At 43.0% G+C, this 21,522-nt stretch overlaps 1 protein-coding gene across 2 annotated transcripts in view; it reads left to right on the top strand.

Moving 5' to 3' along the window:
* The window catches only part of PIGN (phosphatidylinositol glycan anchor biosynthesis class N), a 1,975,532-nt gene that overhangs the window by 36,440 nt on the left and 1,917,570 nt on the right, over positions 1–21,522 (top strand). Inside the window, exon 2 of one of the 2 annotated variants that reach the window (XM_069613664.1) lies at positions 13,351–13,483. The gene's annotated coding sequence lies outside the window, so the exon portion shown is untranslated. The remainder of the gene's footprint in view (positions 1–13,350; positions 13,484–21,522) is intronic. The other variant, XM_069613662.1, reaches the window with a different exon arrangement.

The raw sequence follows: 21,522 nt of genomic DNA, 5'->3' as shown, positions 1-21,522 counted from the left end.
GGCCGCTGGCCTCGCTACCCCACGTATTCCGTTCGGGACAAAGCGGTACACTCGAGCTTAGCACCGTCTCTGGCTTCTCTAGCACGAGGGTGCAGTTCAAACATTAGCATCAAGGCCTTCCGTGCCCAAGTCCCCTTGCCTTTCAAAGTCTCTTGAGTCAGAGGGCCTGATGCAACAAACAAACTGGCTCTTTTCCTCTTTCCGATTTTCACAAATACTCAATTTCTGAGGCGATCACTGTTCACCCCGGATACCCCTCAGCCGGTCTCAGATTCTTTTAACACAATGTTCGCAGAATAGGATATTCTTTCGCGGTTGACTCGCGGTTCAACCCGGATCCTCCTCAGCCGGGCTCAGATCCCTTTTAACACAATTGGTCTCCCTCTGCCGGGTTCGTACCAATTCCAATTTAAATTGTAATTCTTAACACAAACAAACAAAAAATATCAAAATTTCGAATGTGTACAGGGTTTCACTTGACCCGCTGCAGGACCACTTCGATGTCACTATTTCTTGATCACTTTCACAATTGCCATCTTTCAGCTGGATACCTAACCGAGACTTTCGAATGAGTACCCACATGGTAATGAACCACTCTGTCTACGGTATCGTATCTTGGCTTCAAAGTTCAATCACTCCACTTCTTTTTAATTTGCATCGCTTGCCATATATGCTTCATACACTGTTCTGGTCAGCTTTCATTATACAATGTTGCAGCTTGCAACCATGGCTTCATCACAGACCGGTCTGGTTTCAGTCTCCCCAACTCACCGGCTGTGCTGACTTCACAGGCGCTGCTTTGTTGTAGGAGCCAAGGACAGTACCACAGCAGCAAACAATTCGGCCCGCCTTGACTTTCGACTCGGGAGAGCCCCGGGTATCTCCAACAAACAATGTGGGATTCTTCAGCTTTGATTCCTGGTCTTACATTCCCTATTCTCAAAGGCTCATGAAAGTAAGTCTTTCGATGAAAAGGTCAAGGGCACTTCCCTCCTTTCAATCCTCTTCGATCTTGTCATATTTCGCCTTGTATCAAACTACCATCTTGGAGCTGCTGCTTCCTCGTGTGCTTTGCCTCACTCGGAGTCTGCTTTCGTGGTCCGCCTTTTGTCTGTGTGGGGAAGTGTAATGTAAGTCAGGTGTGTGTAATAATCAGTAATTGCCTGACCATTGTATTGGAACATGTCAGGTATACGGCTCGGGTGTTAGTTCGTTTTCTCTCACAGTGGGCTGTCCGTGAGAAAGTGTTTGTGTTGGGAAAGGGGGGGGGGGTTGACTTCATAAGTATCCTATCTGGTAGGATGGGGTAAAGGTGTTAAAGGGAAGGGGATACCGCATCTTGCCACCCGGCGTCCCACTTCCACTCCCCGAACACCCCTCACCCAGGTGATTCTCCCGCACTGCTCCACCCCCAGGAATGGTATCCAAAAAGCGATGGCCGTGTCCTGGCCACCTGGATGACCGATTCCCGAGGACTAGCCTGTGAGACACCATCTGGTTTCTCACATAACCCTGGGGTTGGTATCCAGGGGAAGGATTACATGGGAGGAGAAGGCTATCAAGGGGAAGGGATGACTCCAATAGGAGAGATGCAGTAGTCTTCTTCCCCTCAGTATGAAGATGAAATAATTCCCATGTATTTAATGGCATACTATTAATCCTGCTAATACCAGTGTGAAAAGAATCTGTTATAAAAAGTCAATTAAACAGGATAAAGCGGATACTGCAAAAACCCAGGCATTGAAGATGAAAACCTTGAATTACTATATGTGTGCAATCCACACTGTCAAGCTAACCACAGATGCCGCATGTGCACGACCCGCCCACCTTGATTGGCACGAAGAGCCCACCTTAGTTGCACAGGCCACCTCTAGGCAACCAATAGGGGAAGAGGTTTAGTAAGAAGTTATGGATGGGCACGGAGGAATTAGGAATACTGGAAAGAGGATTAGGAAGAGGTTATGGACAGGAAGGGGGATTTAAGGAAAAGAAACCTACCTAGACTGCACCTCTATATATCTTTAGACTCACTTGTACATTCTACTGTAATCCAACACTTGACTTCAAACTGCATATTCATGACCTCATCTGAAACGTGTAATCATCCTAGAACATTTCTAACGCATATCTCTAACCCATGAAAGAACTCTTTGCTTAGCTCGACTCTTGAAACACTCTGCAGAACTTTTTGGAATAATACCCAATCGCATAATAATTTGGACATGCAAAACACGTTTCACTTTTGACTCCTGGGTATGTCCATCAACTTCCCACTTATGCCAACTCCACTTGTGTGCATTCACTTAGAGTACTAGGGAACACCTGGGGAACACCTTCATCTATGTCCATACAATTGCTATTCATTGTTGGCAACTCCACTTGTCCACTTTCATTTGCTTCTTCATTGTACCAAATAAAGAATATAGTTGTTCCCAACTCGTCTTGCTGCACACCAACAATCTGCTAGTCACAAAATACTGAGGCACTTAACTGAGGCCTCCAGACCCGCCTGTGAGTCCAGAGGCAGAAGTCACTGCGGCGTGGATGAAGAACTCTTGCTAAGCCCCCTTCTCCCTGTTTCACTGTCGCGCCCATATTCCTGCGGCTACCGACACCAATCACATGTGCCATGAATAATCGCCAGCACCCTTGACTGGGCGCTGACTACTTTTACCCTTGCCTACCTCCTCCCTGCACTCACGTGACTGACCCAGGCCGGTGGGAACTGTAGTCCACGTCAGAGATGGAATTGCCCTTTGCTTCAACCAGCTCCGACGAGGATGGCCCTGACGCATAGTTTGGCACCTCTTATGTGAAATTAAAGACTCTTTCCACAAGCTCAAGCTCTCCTTACTTTAGTAACTCCCAGCATATAGAACAATCTGATGTAATTAGAAAGAACATAAAACAACTTGATGTTACACACTTTTCTATGGACTTCACTTCCCACAATGCTAAAGGTACTGGGATGAAGAAGAGGAGCTTCGAGGCAAAGAGGACTCAGAATGGTGAATACTTAAAGGTGCTGTCTAGTTGTTGTGAATTGAAACACCAAGCAGGATATTTAAAACCTAAGATGAAACCCAGATAGAGAGAGATTGTGAAGGTGAAACGAAGGAAAAAGGTTGTGAAGCAGTTGCTGGCTTTGCGGGAAGCGTAGCTGGGAAAGCTACCATCATCCCAAGTTGCAGAGGCAGCCAATGAGAGAAGCCTGCTTGCAGGAGCCATCCCGACTAGGAGAAACAAAGAAGACTGCACGATACGCACAGCAGAAAAAAGTGTAATAAAAGGAAGCCTAGTTGAGAAGACGTGCTTCCAGAACAGCGTGTGGCAGCCGAGCATCGCAGCGGAAGATCAATGGCGGCAGTCGTTGCTCCCAGAGACTGCCGCTGCATCACTTACCAGAGACTTGCAGAGGAGGGGAAGGAAGCTGACCGGAAGCAGAAGCCCCACCGTGAAGATGAAGAGCCAGCTTGAGCCGCCGCATAGAACCAGTGAGTTGGCAGTGAGGTAATGCCAATGTCGCGGTGCTGCGTGCACTAAGACTATTACAAAAACAGAATTTTGAATACTGAAGTATTGATAAAACAAAGCAGAACCTATTTGATCAATATCAAACAGTTAAGGAAGATGAAACAAAGTGGCAACAAGGAAAGTTCTCTCATATGGCAATACAAGGGGGGAAATCTTGTGAACAACATTACCTACAGCCAAGAAGCTTTCAGAAGTCTTTGGGCAAAATATCAGTGAAGAAAGCCTCAAACAAATACTACCTACAGCCAAGAGGCTATGAGAAATATGTATTAAGACAAACACTGGGAATAATTCACAACCAGCATTACCATCAGCCAAGAAGTTGTGAAACCCCCTTAAAAACTTGAGAGATACACATTTGGAAAAACCGATATCTCACCCTGTCAACAGCCAAGTGATTGTGAAATTAGACCGAGGCGACACAAGAGCAACTCTTCCTTTTTGGGATTTAAATTGGAGGAATCTTGTAACCCAAACTGCTGTCAATGCAAAGGCTTTTGAGAAGTCTTTGAGAAATCATTTAAGAATAATTCTTGCGCATATTGTTCCCAGTTTAGGGAAAAGTGGAACACAAGGTATCAAGAGCCAAAAGAGTATAAGCAGAGACAATTGTTGGTTAAACCTCCTTCCAAGAGAGATTGGTGTGGAGAATATTGGAACCAATCATACCATCAAGTTTGAAGTTAGTTGTATGAGATTTCTTCCTGGCAGTGTGGTAAACCAGGAAAGGGCTGTAGTTAGTCCGGTCAGGCGAGTGGACCAGGAAAAAAGTTGATTGTTTACTATAATTGTGGCAGAAATATATGTGGAAAGAACCTTTATTAAATGAAGAGAATTTATGTACTTTATAATTTATTAACGAGCAGTAGAATCAACAAGATAAGTTGCTTTTTGCTATCAAGACAAAATTATGAAGAAGTATTGGAAAAGAGTATTGTGCTATCTTGACAAGAAGAGGTTTTCTTTTGAGGAAAGTGTCATATGATAACAGAAGAGTTGCATTTGGTTTTGGAGCCTGTGTTTGGGGGAAATTCCCTTGTAAGAGAGATATTGTGGAAGATATTGAGTTGTTTCGACTTTAAGCCATCTATGGTGAAATGAAAATGTGGTGTATCTCTAAGAAAGATTTTATGGTTGAAAAAGACTTTTCTAATTCTTTGAATGGAATTTTCTTTAAACAAAACTATAATCTGAGTATTCCTGAATTGTTCCAGGGGAAGGGTATACAACCCTTGTCGCAAGGAATACTTCCAAGAACATTTGAGTTTGAATTATACTTCCAAGAACATTTAAGTTTGAATTACAAAACTGTTTTTCTTGAACCAACAGTCAGGCATATTTTCCTTGTATAATTTGAATGTGTATATTAGTGTGAGGGCCAGAGGTATTTTGGGCACTAGTTCATTTTTCTTTAGTTTTAGTTTGCTAGGTAGGGACCTCTCTGTTAGGTTAGGGAAAATTAGGCGTTCATCAAAACCCTTTTTACTTTGAATACATTGCAAACTTTGAAGAAACTTTACCTTTGTGTCCGTGTCGCATTTCGGACCCCTCACTGTGGACAATTGTCGATAGACACTAGAACACAATGAGTTGTAGATTCACTTACACTGTGTTGAACCTGCAGGCCCCCAAAAAAATACTAAAGGGCATTGGGTAAATTAATGCATTGATAAAGGTATAGCTGTTTGGTTAGACTATGATATAGTCCGAATTATATTTTAAAATGATTGACGGAAGTAACATTAATTTTTATTGATCTTGATGGTATGACATGCATTTTTTAATAGTATACTTGGAGGTGTTGGTGACTTACAAATTACTTTAATTCACTTGTCATATTACTTCATTGATTTTATTCACTATGGGCCTCATCACGAGTTTGGCGGTAACCCTTAAATCCGGCGGTCGCGCTATTACCGCCGGATTTAAGGGTCCGCCAAATCAGGGCTTCGGCGGATTTCTCCCCAGCTCTCAGCTGAGGGGAAATCCACCGAAATTTCGCGCTATTACCGCCAGCGGTAAGAGCGCGAAAATTCCCCCTTGAGCCCAATGGGGAATGGGGCATTCCCGAATGGGCTCAGTGGGTAATGGGGAATTCCATTACCGCCAAACCCATGATCCGGTGCTAATAGCGCCGGGGGGTTTGGCGGTAGGACTAATAGTTACCGCCCAACTCGTGATGAGGCCCTGTGACAGTAAAGGTTTTATCATTAACATTTATTGAAATAGTTGTTTATTCAAAATTAGAATGTAATGTAATATAGCGTACATGAAGGCAAAAAGTAACAAGTGAATAAATGCTAAGAATATGATTTACAAGCGCCCTTTTAATGCCCTTTTTTAGTCTTTTTGCCTTGTTGTTGAGGTTTGAAAGGAAAACTTTAAATGAAACACATAGTAAATTGAAATAATTTGAAAATATACAATGCAAAATTATTATATACATATATTTTTAATTGAAAGTTAAATCATTTAGTAAAATGCTCGTTTTTTTAGTAGAAAGGGTTGATGGTATATACAATGTAATGTAACTGAGAGTTATAAAGTGCTAACAAAGGCCCAAGGGCATCGAGGTGCTAAAAGGGACAACCTGTTAGGTCGTGTAACAAGAGACAACAAGAAGGATCAGCAAAACTCACAATAAGTGAGTTTTGAGGGCCTTGCAAAAGCTAAGGAGACCCGTAGTCTTACAAAGCTGAGGGGAAGAGAATTCCACATGGAAGGGGTGAGGACCGAAAAGAACCAGCCCCCAGATGAGGGATCCAGAAGCGATGGCCCTTCCCTGGCCACCTGAGTAAGGGATACCTGGGGACTGGGATGTGAAACACCTTCAAGTTTTTCAAAATAACAACTCATTCTAACAGTTCATCCTTTAATGATTTTAGGGGAAATAAATCTGCCCTTAAAATTAACTCAAATATTTCAAAAGCTAACTTAGTTGAAGGGGACTACAAGTCCCATAATCCCATGAGTACTGGGATGAGCAAGAGGGCTAAATAGGTATGCTGTAGCAGTTGCCGGGCATTTAAGCCTAACCTCCCACACCTGAAGAACCTGGGATGCATAAAAGGCCCCCTCAGGTTCAGGCAATTGGAAGGTGCTGGAACTGTGACTGGAATGCGAGCTGTAGCAGTGGTAGCAGAAGGAAGAAGGCACAAGGTTGGCAAACCAAGCAGAAGTGGCAGAACAAGAGGGACGCTGGAATGTGGAGACAGCAGATTTCACCTACATGTTCTGAGAGGGTCCTGTTCCTCCAAACTCTGAAGTGCAGAGGCTACGCAGTGGAAGACGTGCATGAGAGCTGGTTTTCCGGATCTATCTGATCACTGCGACCACACACAATTGCGACGGATCGAAAATGCAGACCTTTTTTATTTTCAATTGTTTTCATTTAACCCCCTTTACACCACATAGATATGCGGGGGAGACCCCCCGCAGCCCACAGATATTAATATAATATCCCATACCCCCCCACATATATATGTGGTGTAAAGGGGGTGTTTAAAAAAAATAAAAGTCATGCATTTCGGCCATCGCAATTGTGAGGGTGACATTTTGGGCCATTTCCGGTTTTCCCCATGTGAGCCTGATTGCTCTGGTTGCCGTGCAGAGACCGTGCTGTAGACCGAGGAGCAGTTGTCAAGCCGTGGTCTCAGAAGCGAGAGGGGCTCCAAAAGGTGTGGGCGGATCAGAGATGCCTTCAGAGAGGAAGAGTGTGGGCCCTTACAAAGACAGAAGCAGTAGAAATTGTGGCAGAAGTCGGGAAAGCAGTGCAATCCGCAGAGCAAGTGTCAAAGAAGCCGGTGAGTGAAGTACGGCATTCTAACGCCTTACATGAGTATTGCTGGCAACAGTATCTAGCTCCATGTTAACTCGCGTAAGAGTTAAAGCAAGTAGAAGTTGTTTTCTGAAGCTAAGATACCCGAACAATGGAAATGTAGCACTCGCGTGTAATCTGAAAGTCCCTTTTACTTGCATAGAAAGCTAACGCTGCTTAAACACATTGTCCAATCTTTAGAAGACTGTTACTGTCTAAAGGAGTGGTCGCATGTCACCAATTAAGAGGAGTGCACACTGCACAGACCATTACCGAATACCTAACAGTGACAATACAATTGTGGAAACCTTTAACTTATGACAAATACATGAAAGAGTGGTCACATATGCCTAACTGTGGTTCTCCAAGGAGGATTGAACTCTATCCTTCACGTTCCCATGGGAATACAATTCTATACCAATCTTTAAATCTGGAAAACTATATCAAGAAGTGGTCGCGCCTGCTTAATTGTGGTTTCTCAAGAAAGACTGAATCCTATTCTTCATCTAGATGTGACATACCTTTCATTTATAAGACGTCAAAGTGTATAAATTATTGAAGAAGAGAACCAGCCTTGCCCAAACTAAGAGTCTCCCCATATTAATAGTGAAACCAAACGTTCTCAGAATTAAAGAGCAAAACACCTCTACTGTGAAGTTACTAACAGTGCATTGGCCTAAGATACAAGTGTGCAAGCGTTACCTGAAGCTAAGAGAGTGGCACCATGGCTTCTAAGTAATTACTTGGCCTGATAGCTTGCAGAAAGGTGCAGGTAAAGTTGGGGAAGGTTAACTGGCTGTAAAGACTATTTTAAGTGGACACAACCTGTAGTGCCAGAGACTGTGGAAACCAGAGAGAAGTGAGTCTTATAGGTAAACCCAGGTAGTTAATGTGGAAGACAGAGAAGAAAGGCAAAGAGGCTTCCCCTTTTGAACAGAGCCGTTTAGAGGAAGAGTGCCTTGCCTACCTGAAGAAGTATATATTGTCGAAGCCTGTCTAGAAGTACAAAATACTGAAACTGTGGTACTAGTCCAAAATACTGAATCTCTGTGGTATATCAGGTTGTCAGTAGATGCAACACTGTAGTAGTCTAAACAAGGTGGAGTACTGTGATACAAAGGTGACTGTTCTCATGGTGAATCAAGTCGAAGTGAAGTTTTAGAAGTGGAAGCAGCGGCAATGAGATGTCATCCTGACAAATATACCATTGTGCATTCTAAAACTGTAACCAATGAAATACTAACTGTTAACCAAGAACTGTGTATCACTAACAGTTGTGAACATTGCATTTCTTTCGAACCGTGGCAAGTCTCCTTGAGAAAGTGACAAATCATTGTGGTTGGGATTACCATTGGTTCTAGTTGGCGGAAGCTTCACGCTCTGAAACACTTGTGTACGAGCGAGATAGAAATAAAATATCAATATCAAGTTGGAAGAAGATATTTTTCCAAGGAGAAAAGACTTGCTATCATTGAAACTTTGGTTAACAATCCTTACTTTAACTTTGACACATCAAGAACTGATCTGAGACATTTATTTCTATGGTTGAGCATTAACAGAGTTGACCTTGAATCCTGGGGAAGGGAATTACCCAGGACATTAAAAGGTTATTCGGAAACTGTGAATGTTGTCCATGTCATGTTGAATTGCCATATATTTTCTTTCTGTTTGTTGCTTAGTGTGAGGGCCAGTTGTCCTGTGTTAGAGTATTTTCCCTTAGTTTTGGGTAGGCAGGGAAATCCTCAGCAGAGTAGGGACAGTGAGGCATTTTTTAACATATGTTATTTGAGAATAAAATTGCATTACTGACCACTCGCATGGAGTACAAATTATACTGCTTTGGTTGACGTACTGTCCGTATAAATCCCTTGTATTGTATGGAGGGAATTCTTCAAGAATGGCTCGATTCCCAAAGGCGGTTATTACTTGTCGAATGTGCAATCCCAGTCTTCCATGAATCCACCATGTAAACACTAGATAGGCCACAAACCTGTACCATATGTGTAACAGATACAGAAATAGTTTTGTTGAATGGATCCAATAATTGCCTTTATCTTGTTTGGCCGATGTTCTAAAATACAAGCATTGTTATGAATTAGAAAAGTAACTTTGTGAGTAAAGTACTCACAGTACAATTCTTTTCAAGTAAGTGTGATGTAAAATATGTACGTCCTTTCGAATTATAAAAGATAGAAATATAGGGACAATATTTTTAGCTTTAAAGTCAATTACATGTTATTATTAAGTTGCTAAATAGAATGTTGAATAGTTTGGCTTGAACTAAGAACTATAACTTTTTCAAATAAATCAAAATGTATATCGTCAGTGACCCTGCGAAATCGCAATATAGTAGGAGAACAACATAAACGGCTACAGTTCAAGGTTCTTACAAATATAACTTATAAACACAAAATGTACTCATTACTTGAGATCAAGAGTCAACTGTTGCTTTAAGTTCATGCACCCGGTCCCTCATCATTATCAATACGGATCTTGTAAGGCAGGCTGCCCTGAAGTCATGCAGCGGGGTAACGCATAGTGGTGGAGGCTCTTATTCGGCTATGTAGGCCAAGCAGTCAGAGTTTTCTCTGTAACAGCAGTTCTCCTCCAAAGTTGTTATTACCTTAAATCGATAGCAGGTACACCAATTGGAAATGTCTTCCATGTGACTAGGATCAGGATCCTGTGATTGATCATCTTGATTTTCACTAGATTTCCCATCTTTTCTGCTTCTTTCTCTCAACCATTTCCTCTTCAGTATATTCTAGCTCGTAGAGGCAGGGCTGACTTGTTGCCATAATTCTTGAGTATTGAAGAAGTATAAAATCATACTGTGGGAGAAATAAAAAACGAATTTAAGGTTTTAGTGTAAAATGCAATGTAAAAGAAAATTATGAGAAGAAACAGACATGTTGCAAAGACAAGAGGATTAGGACCAAACTTGTAAAGTTCGCATTGGCACATGGAAATAAGAAGTTATGTAAATATAACATTTAAATATGGTTTGGTAAAGACATTTGTCAATTATGTAAAAATGGTGAAATGGAAAGCGCTTACAGAGTTATTCATTTGAAGTAGTGTAAGTACCTTTTCTCAGTACGTCATACTTGGTAAATAGCTGAACAGAGCAAAAAGAAATCATGGAGGCTCGAAATGAAATAGACTGACACGAAGGAAGAAGAAACTCTGATGATGTCTGATCAGAAAGGGTTTGCTACTTATCCAGGAAAGAGGCGTCTTGACATTTCCATGAAGACACGTCAATAGATTGCCCACAGAGAACATTCAAATGAGACATGCACTAGCATTGTGACCAGGGGCGTAAGCATCTAGTGATGTCAGCTTGAGGGGCGGGTGATCTGATTTACTACCGTGAGGGCACTTGAACTTGGGGTGATGGATCAACGCATAAGATTATGACAAGATGGCGGTTTCCGAGCCATGAGTTTCGCATGTTCCTATGTCAGAAAAGATGCATTGGATTTTTTTCCGGAATTATTAATATATGCTCAAAAATATATGCCCGATCCATTGGGCCAATAGAATTCCTGAGAGAACTTCCCCTTTAAATGATCTGAGGCAGCTGCACTTAGGTCGCTTGTTGCCACATTTTAGAGCTATTTCCCGAGATGATTGGTGGGCTATGTGTATGAGGGGTGACAGTAAACTTTACTGCAAGGATCGATAAAAGGGTTTGATAACACAGGAATTTCCCCTCTTATTGCAATTATGAAATCTTGTAGGAGGTTGATTGGGCTTATTGGTTTTAATGTAAAAGCGCTTAAAAATAGTAATGTTTTTAAACACCCTTTACTACAAGGATGGATCAAAGCTCTTGATAACGTAGAGTATTTTCCCATCTTACTGCCACCATACGAATCTTGCAGGAGGTTGTTAACAGTGTCAATAATGATGTACTCTTTTTTTTTAATTGGTTTTAGTCAAAAAGTGATGGGTTTTTTATTTAGTGTAATTTGTATATATAGACATAATGAAAATTGATGAGTGTTTTAAGATTCATTAGTGTGCGTTTTGTGTTTAATTATACTTTTTTGTATTTTTAATTGAAAGGTTTAATTGATAATCAAACACGTTAATTAAAAAATATATATATTTTTTAATTGGCATATCCTTCAAACTCATTGGGAACAATTCACAGAAATGAGGGCAGCAGCACTGTTAGCGATGATCAGCCTGCCGCTGAGGGGCATATCGCCATTAGTTAAAAGAACTTCCTTTTACGGCCTGGCGCCATGCAGTGCAGCTGGAAGCCTCAATCCGTTTTCAATGTTATTTACTCTGATGTCATCAACTTGAAAACGGACTGAGCGGACAGCAGCACTGCACTGCGCCAGGCTCCATGGCAAAGGAATGTTTTTAAAAACATTGTTTTTTAAAAAGACACCTTTAGCACCCATGTCGGAAACTACACAGTTGCTGAGGTGAGCGGGGAAGGGAAAACATTGTTTTTTAAAAAGACACCTTTAGCACCCATGTCGGAAACTACACAGTTGCTGAGGTGAGCGGGGAAGGGAAGTGGGGGCCGGCTACCAAGGCTCCTCAGAATGCATGCTTGTACCAGACAATGCATCCTGCATTTCAAGCATCCTGATTGGTCATTACCCCCATCCAGGGTGCTAATGTGTGTTATGCAGGCAAAACTAGCTTCAGAATGCGTATAAGAAAAATGGAGTATGATGTCAATTCATTGCCAGTTTTCTATTTCGTGGTGTTTTTTGCCGAAAATGTTTGCCCGAAATATGGGGATGGGGGTCTAAGGGCATATAACGTGTAGGGTGGGGTTGGGAGGGGAATATGGAATAAATAATAGGAGAAAGGTGGCTTGTGGGGGACACCCCAAATAAAACAATAAGAAATTAATGAGTTTTTTCGGGCAAACATTGAAGGCAAAAAACACAGCGAAAAACAAAACCTGGGATGAATGAACATAGAACCAAAAATAGTGAACAGAAAAGGAGGGGATGGGAAGGAACGGAAATACAATGTTTCTTTCACAGAGAGTTGGCTTTGCAATCTGGGATATTTGTCTCAGATGTTCACTGCAAAAGTCAGTGTTGTACAAATTCCACGTCGATTCTTTTACTGTTCAAGAGTTTCCCAACTGAATTGCTTTCTAGAGAGCGTCCGACACACCGTGTGGTGCTCTTCAATCTGCAACAGTCCCTTTGCTTATTTCCCTCGCCTGCTCTCCATTATCAGGAACCAGGTACCAGGGAGGTCAGTGCTGCCATAGGTCTTTTTCGACCCCAAATAAAAATGGTTCAGATTAGCATGAGTGTTATTTTTTACACTTGCACCTCACAAACCGAAATGTAGTTACATTTCCTGTCAGGCCTATCACAGATATCATAGCTGCCAAGTTTCCCTTTTATATGCCGAATATTTGAGCCAGTCCTTTTTTTTTCACTGCATCGTGGAACTGGTAGGCCCAACTTGCAATGGGGAAAAAACGAAACAGAAACAAATTCCAGCAGGAAATTGGGAGCAAAAACTAGGGCTGGTTCGAGTTGTCACGCATATAACTGGGAAATGTGTCTAGGAGTGATAGTGCCCTCATTGGCATCACATGGGGCTTGAACCCGGGCCCATCTCTCCCCTCTTGTAGCCCCTGTAAAGCAGTACATACTCCTTTTCGAGAACGTGCCCTCCTGTTATTCGGGGATCTGCGAGGGGATAGTTATTGCCTCAGATACAATGTGTAAAGTACCCCTCGCAGTCAGCGTCGCTCTTTTTTTGGAGGGGGGTGGGAGGGTTGGCACACCGACTTTAGACATTTGGAGAAAGAGGTAGGGGTCACGAGTTGGGCGTTTTCTCTGTTAATGCTGTAATGCGTCACCATGCAAATACACGTAAGAGGTGATCCGGCGCCGTCTCTCTACAACCGATTGATACATACTTCCTAATGCAAAGTGGTTTGTTTCTTGCTCACTTGTATTGTGCTTGAGTTAATTGTGTTACCCTTTTCGTTCACTCCCCAGTTTGCAGGAATGCTGATCCACCGGTATGAACATATGAATCAGCTCGTTTGCTGACACCCGAGGTACTTGATACTGTGCTTGGATCCGGTTACTGCGTCTTCTTGTTTCAATGGAAAATGGTGACTGCATGAAGGTAAAACCTAGCGCCTCTACAGTAAATCGAGGTGCATGGCGATGACACGCATTTTTAGTCAATCTTAATGCAGTCACAAAAACATAGGCAGACCACTGTCATTCTTTGGTGCCAAACTCATCACTATTTGTCTCTCTCCCCAGTTACCCTCGCTCCAATCACATGTTCACCCTCTTTCACACGGACCCTAGCACACTGAAACATTACATTCAGGGATTCCAACCAACAGCCCAGTATAATGGTGTACATTTAAGGCATTTCCCTGAAATCTGATTATGTCAAACTAATGCAGTCATCTCTCAAAGGCACCCATCAATCACAGACTGACTTTGCCCTGCTTTGGTATAAAGGTTGGCAGGCTTTGGAGGAAAGGAGGATCAGAAAGACCAGTAATACTGGATGGTTAACTCTGATCTATGGATAAACTGAGGTGCTTAAAGAGAAAAGGCACTGATAAACTTTCAAAATCCCAATTGAAATCTGTTGAGGGACAGCACTTACCACCTGCGCGCCCCCCCCCCCCCCCCACACTTCCTCACCCTTTCTCTCTCTCTCTCTCTCTGCACTTGCAGGTTCTGAATGCTCACAAGGCCTAGTATATCCACTTCTATCTTTCATTCTTATATTTGCTTTTCTTTCCCATGTTAACACACAGTTGCCCTGTGGGCGTTTTGAAACACAATTTACTTAATGTATAAGTGCCTTACAAATGCACAATAAAATCAATCAAAATAAATGGATGCATAACTTGGCTCCAAGACTTATCAGCCTAATAAGTAGCTCTGCAGATGTTACTTAGGGCAACATACCATGCCCTCTTTGGTTGGAAGCAGGTCATTTTCTTCCCTCTTCTAATTGCAGAAGAGGAGGGCTCTCCCTAACATTGCCATTTTAGTAGTCCTCACATGGAATTTTGATTGCTTGCACACCAAAGTGCTAATGCATGGACATTCATGCAACCCGAATTTCAGCATGTTATTTGCACTTCTAAGAATAAGGCATATGTGCCATCATCATATCAGATGCTGGCAGATATGTATTTGTTTTAGAAAGGTGGAACGGATGGGATGGTGGGCACTTAGGCTTTGCTCTGGGACTCCACTCGAGCCAGTCATACCCTTGAAATACATCAGAGTAGCCAATGCAGTCAGTAACCATGTGCACATCCTTTACATGTGTTTTGTCCACTTCATGCACCGCTCTGGGAGATTGAAAAATGACCCCCAAATCTGCGCCATTGTTTGGGAGGATTTTTTCTGGGGTCTTCCAATGTTTGCAGTTAAAGCACAGTGAAATCAATTGATTTGTCCAGGATCACACATCTAGATTAAGTGGTGAAATCAGTCTTTGGGCTCAGTCGGCGATTCAAGCACTTGTCCACATATCTTTCAATTCATAATATATCAAAGTATTTGTTGGTTTAGGTTTGAATAGATAATTTAATGGTTTATTGCAATGCATTTAAAAGTACAGAAATTAAATTAAATAAGATACTAAGCTGACATTATATAAATCGTTTCAGAAACATGCCATGCACAAATAAGAATATAGATTTATTTTATCCATCCCTACTAGGACATCACAATAAAAGCCTACAAAAGTGTGTGCTTTTAAAACTGTTTTCAAAGTGAAAGAAAATGGGATTTAAAACTGAATTCACAGTGAAAAAAAATACAACGCAATGTCATGTCAACTGCCGGAGTCCTTTATTTCACACAGCAGGCAATGTTATGCTCTCCGCCTATTTCTTATTTTCCCCCTCCTCCCCTACCCTACTCGTCCGTTCACACCTCTTAATGGACAATAGTCCTTCCCTGGACAGCACCATGCCTGGGCCATGAACCTCTAATCTTGTTTATTATTCTGCTGTGTTGAAACAAAGGAAAGGTTTTGGACAGCTGATGTTTGTGGTATTAGGAAATATCGGAAGAATAGCAATGTGATTGAGTAACAGTACTCTCCTCGAGCTTGGAGAAGGCCCCGCCCAGGGAGACAGCCTCCGGGTACCTAGTGGCATGTTCTACCACTCCCAAGATGTATCTGTTGCCTGAGCTGGTTTTTGGGATCCAAAAGACCCACAATGTCCATGTCTGTTCTTTCAAAAGGCTGCCCAACCACGATTAGTGGAATTAAGGCAGCCTTTGTGGCGCTGCATGACTTTCCAGAAGCCTGACAAGTTAGGCAGGACCAGCTTAAAATGGGCACAAAAAACAGAAGAAGTGTAGATACGGAGGGCCGGTTAGAGCCAGCCCATTTAAAGCACTGCTTATAGCAGTCCACCGTGGTCGATCAAGCGTGCACTGTGCGAGAAACCTGAAGGCATTCTCACAACTACTCCCCAGAGATATTCTGCTCATGTGTCCAGGGAAGGGCCATCGTTTTTGGATCCCGACTATGGGGGCGGACCACCAAGGGAGGATCACCTGAGTGGTCCTTGGGGATTGGGGACAGGGTGCCTGAAGGCGAGACATGGTATCCCGTCTTTCCTAACACTGACCTACCCTACCCTCCCTCGGCCTTCATTGGATATTGACACTCCTATGCCATTCTTCACCCTTTATTCCCACAAAGTACTGAGACAAGCTAGAAACCTCCAAGAGCAATACACACTTCCAATTGAAAACACCACTCTAATACTGGGACGAAGAAGAGGGGTTTGGAGGAATGCAAATCTGAAGGTCAGGCATGTCCTATTAATTGGGCTGAATGCAGTCCGGCAGGACAAGCCAAGGACTCACACCTGAGGCTCCTTAATGGGGCTCAGGTGTTTAAAGGGTGGAACACACAAGAGAAGAGGGAGAGAGCAGTAGGGAGTCCAGCCCACCGGGTAGTGAACCTGTAGAGAGTGGAGCGCCGAGCCGCTGGAGAATTGCAAAGTGAAGCAGTCTGCGGAAGTGCGGCGAGGAAGCTGTGTCTCCAGGGAGCTGACGGACTCGGAAGAAGGGAGCATGTGGATTATCGGTCCCTTCATCGTGGCTGCAAGGTGCTTGTTTTCCTGGGTGGAGAAACTTACCCAGGAGTTCCTGAGGGGCAGGAGGTGGAACCCTGACCTCTAGCACAGGATGCTGTGTGAGCAGAGAAGCAGTGGGAACCAAGAACGTGACCAGTGAGTTGTTCGCATTACAAGAAACCCGGTGCGCGAGCATGTGAATGTTGATAGCTACATTGCGTCAGAGTGGTCATGTGCAGTCAGCACATTTTCGAAATTCTTCCGAACCTGTTGAAGCATTATTGAGAGAAAAAACGAACATTAAGCCACCAATGCGTTGCCTGAAGACATTGTATGAAAAGGCTATCATTGGGAGCTGGCAAACTAAACTCTGTGAGATTATAAAAGGGGTGACGAAGAAAGCAGATCTACAACTGAACATTTAGTGTTTGAGTAAACACATTAAAGGAAGACAAGTAAAGGTGAAAGAAAGCTTAAGAAATTAAGAAGCCAAGGGTCCCCGGTTGCGCAACCTATAGTGGGCGGACCGTGCGATCTGTAAACTGCGCCCTGACGAGAGAGTCCCAACCAGCCAATGAGAGTTGTTTAAGGAACTTTGAAAGCCAGTAACAGTTGAACTTTGTGAGCAAATGCTTTGAGCTTGGGGGAAGGGAACCCAAAGCTCCTGTTGAACATTGTGAACAAGTCAGCTTTGAGCTTGGTGAAAGGTACCCTGAGCTCCTGTTGAACATTAATTTGGTTGTTTTCTTTCTCCTCACCTTTGTTCACCAATCTCCAAGATTGTGCATGTCCAACAACCTGCAAACCTCCCCCTTAATCCACTCCTTGTACTGCCACCCTATCTTGGTGCTCTGCCTCTCCTTTCATCCCACCTTCTCTCATCCTCTCCCTGCTCTGCCAGTTCTCACCTGTACAATCCCTTCTTCTACTCCCCCTCCTCCAATCTCCATCTTCTAACCATTTCTTTCTCACCTCTGGCCCTCATCTGACACTGTGTACCTCTTTACTGTGCTGTGCAACTTATTCATTTTCCATGTCTCTCAACCTTCAGCTAACACTTGATCTCGTACTCTCCTATTCTGCCTTTTCCAGAGCCACATTTTCCTCACTGACTGCCCTAGTCATTCTCACTTCTTTGCCACTTTAATTTGTAAATCTGTGTGGTCCTCTTACAATTTCCCCCTACATCCTATCTTTCCTGAGTTCACTCCCTCTGGTATATTTAGCTCTCTGCAACTTCCACACTTCTCCTTCCCTCCAGCTTCTCTCTTCCTCCACCCGCCTTTCTGTGTCCCACCTCTTTCCCCAGACCCTTCTCTCCTAAATAATCCCTCTCTCCTCCTATGATAGCCTGTTTCCTCTGCATGCTTAACTCTCCCCTGCCACCTACCATTTGTATGCCTTTCTACACCGCTTTCTCATATCCACGCCCTTCCCCAACCCTCTTATGCTACTCTCTGTCCTCCTCTCACCTGCATGCACGCTTACCCTGCTTGGTCACCGGGCTCAGGAGTCGTCATACTTTGGCTCCTGCTCTCCCTTCTCTGCACTTCTTACTTGCTCTCTCAGATCAACTTCGCTGCACCATCTTAGAAGACCGGTATAATTTAGCTCTGTGTCCTTTTTATTTATTTGTTTTTACCATATGCTTGATTACCATACGCTTAATGGCTATTACCCCTATTCTATCACTTTACCCTATTTCTATGCGATTATCTTTTCCTCAGTCTCACTAAAACCTCTAAAAACAATTTTAAACTGTCACTCAAAACGAATACAGGGCTGTCTATCGCGCATTCTTATGTTAATACCACTTTTAAATAAATGATGACAGACATACGCATTATTTCCATGACCACCTCTCATGGGAATCCCATAAGCTCCGCCTATGCACCCCCATATGCTATACTGAAATCAGTGGCAACGTAAAGTGGACTATTCTTAACAGATCATCTAATTTATTTGTACTTGTTTTCAACACTTCTTTGAATGGCACCACCCAGGAGCATTGTAGCCAAAAAGAAATCTACAAACCTTTTACTCTCTTCTTCTGCTCTTCCTTTTGTCATTCTCTATCAGACCCGATTCTCTTGCACCCCTCGTTCGTCGCTACCCCTGCCATGAATTGGATAAATATACCTGTGATTTGCACAACTCTCAATCCACATATGGTTGGAGCCTTACTATTGATCGCTTGTCTTTTCAGGAAGATAAAATATACAATCCATTATTAAATCCTTTACAATTTAGAGGGGAGGTCTATATAAACAGCTGCACAAGACAGCGAGGATCCAACTTCTCGGGAATAGCTAGAGGCTGCGTCACTCCACATCCAGATGGAAGCAAAACTTGGTGGACACAGCTGATCCCACAGACCTGACTTCCTAGGTAAAAGAGCAAGCACCAACTGTAATGTCTATTCCTTGACTAAAGTTCTAGTCTCTATGGGCATACAAAATATATCAATAACATCTAATGTTTATCATGCATACAGTGGCAAGGAAATCTAGAGGTAGTGTTTTTTCTTGCACTAAGCACGGACAGACCACTCTCCCCAGAGCCCTGCATCGAGCACAGCACTATTCTGTGCCGCAAAACCCGCCACAGCCCCAGGGTGGTCATTTAGAATTTCTTTGAGGAGTGGAGGCATGCAGGGTATGATGTAATTCATGACACCCCTCCTCTCCTCTTCGTTCCTCATCACTCAAGGAGACCCTTATCCACAAACTATCTCAATGCCCATCCTTCTCTCCATGTCCCATATTCTTCCCTCCTCCTTTAAGGCCCCACATCCCCAAACCAACGAAAATGAAATTTCATTGAAACCTTGCGACCCTCAACGGCAGCTCTTTACGTACACATTCAGTCAACATCCACATTTTATTAGAGGACATTAAGCTTGATTCAATCTTAGCCTTGTGTGAGACCTAATTCTGTTAGAACTTGTACCACTGTGGTCAACACCCTTCTTCCTCACTGATAAAATAAATCCAGTTGTGCAGTACACCTGCCAAATTGAGAGGGTGTTGCCATGTTCATGCCTCTGGCCTTTGCACCTCTGTCACCTCATCCTTTTATTCGCTTGCCTGTAAATGTCTGGTTTGCTCAATCTCCTGCATCATATTTGTATTCATCTACAGATCCTTCCTCCTTTTTGGAAGAATGGCAATCTGCAAACTGCTTCGAATCACATTGTATTTTTAGGGGACCTCAATATTTGGCTACAATGTCCCTCAAATAGGCATGCCTCAGCACTTCTGTATATCTGTGATACCCCTGGTGTCACAATTTGGCTGTCTAATACCACTCATTCCGAAGGCTGCACCCTTTAGGCTATACTTTCTTCTTCACATATTTTGCTGGTGAACATTGTGGTTAAAGGGAAAGTGCGCTCAAAAATTGTATTGTCTTTAAAAGATGGGCAGTAATCAAAAACATATATTAAACATCTTTTTAAAGGAATTCCCTATGTAAAATTCTGAGCAAATAAGGCTCAACCCCAATAATTTCAAGCACTAGGAGGCATCCCTTTTGTGAAGCTTTCACAATATCATTTATTTATGGCCGGACTGGGGTCCCAGCGCCCCACGATGCATGTGTACAGACACTCTGGCGGGAGAGAGCCACGAACAATCAAAGACACATACATATATACTAAACAGAATCACATTTGAAACACTTGACCAGCCCCCTCATGTGATAGGTTCATGGGTTCATGACCTTTCCAAGTAGGTAATGTTACTAAAGCAACACGTCTGCATTTCCCCCCATCCTCCTATTGACAATTTACTGTCTGGGAGCAGGGCAAAACTGTGTGGGGGTATATCGTGTTCCCTGGTACAAGGTAACATTTGCTGTACAGCTTATCTGTATTGCTCCTGGAGCCTAAGGTCAGTCTACTCTGAAATCTGGGAATAGGGTTTCCTCTAGAGGAGCACATAGCAGCTGCACATTATTACAATTTATAGTTCAGTGGAGAAAACATGGTTGATACAGGCGGGCACCTAACTTATAGATTAGCAATGCTTCCACAGAGACTTCAAGGTTCTACAGTGTAATACAAACAAAAGTGCTCAGCAGAATCTGCATTCCTGCTTAGTAATTAGCAGCGAGTTCATGGCGCAGCCTTACACCGCGTTCAGAGTGAGGAATTCAAGATGAGCAGGGAATTGAACTGAACATTGCATCCAAGATGGCGAATAAAACAAAATGGCATCATGGCCACCATTAGTGGGGCAGTAAGTCCATAACGTGATGCAAATGTGCTTCGGCCAATATGCATACCTGTAAGACACTTAAACTAAATCTATTTACACAAACCCTCCTTTTGGCCTAAGCCAAGGGCATCATCCAAACATGTTATCCTCAGACGACCAAGTTGCAGAGTCATCATCAGAACACCCTGAATCATCACTGTCATAAATATTGATGGCCATAAACTCTTTTATAGCAACCTCCTGCATGTCCAGTGCATTAGTGATGTGTACCGGTGAGTGTGGGGTTGGTTTCAATTTGACTAATGAACGTGCATAGCAATCCCCTATCATGGAACCCAGGACAGGCAAACATTGGATGCAGCAGCAACAGAATAGGACTATACCAAGGATTATAGCGAGGACAGAGAATATCCTCCACCCCAAGTTCGTAGTAGATTCCCAAACCATGTACTAAGGTCCCATCTCCTTCGGGAATTTGTACCTCTGAACCCAAAATGTGCAATCTCTTTATTGCTTGGAAAATGGTGGGGGCGGAGTCAGGTATGTAAACACAACACGCGGACCCAACCATATTGCAAACACCACCACGCCAGGATGACGTCTAACACCATCCTGTTCTGAAGGGCCACTACTCTAATGGGTTTTTGTTCCAGTGTCCTATGGAACATGAAATCAGTAGTCTCATTGATAGTTTCCTCCAAAATCCTAGCCAGTTTTCTAATGTCTTGCGATTTAATTTGTCCCTAGAATGGGACCATAGATTTAGCAATGTCCCCCAGTACTTGTAGGGGGTGTCACCTTCAATTTCCCTTCTAGGACGAGTTTTCAGCATATCAGTGATGGAAGTGATATATACCCAAGGTAAGAGTATC

This window comes from Ambystoma mexicanum, chromosome 5p (assembly GCF_040938575.1).
Source record: "Ambystoma mexicanum isolate Mex_15411 chromosome 5p, UKY_AmexF1_1, whole genome shotgun sequence".
NCBI lineage: Eukaryota > Metazoa > Chordata > Amphibia > Caudata > Ambystomatidae > Ambystoma > Ambystoma mexicanum.
Note: the sequence above shows the minus strand (reverse complement) of the source record. Positions and strands in the feature narration are given on the sequence as shown.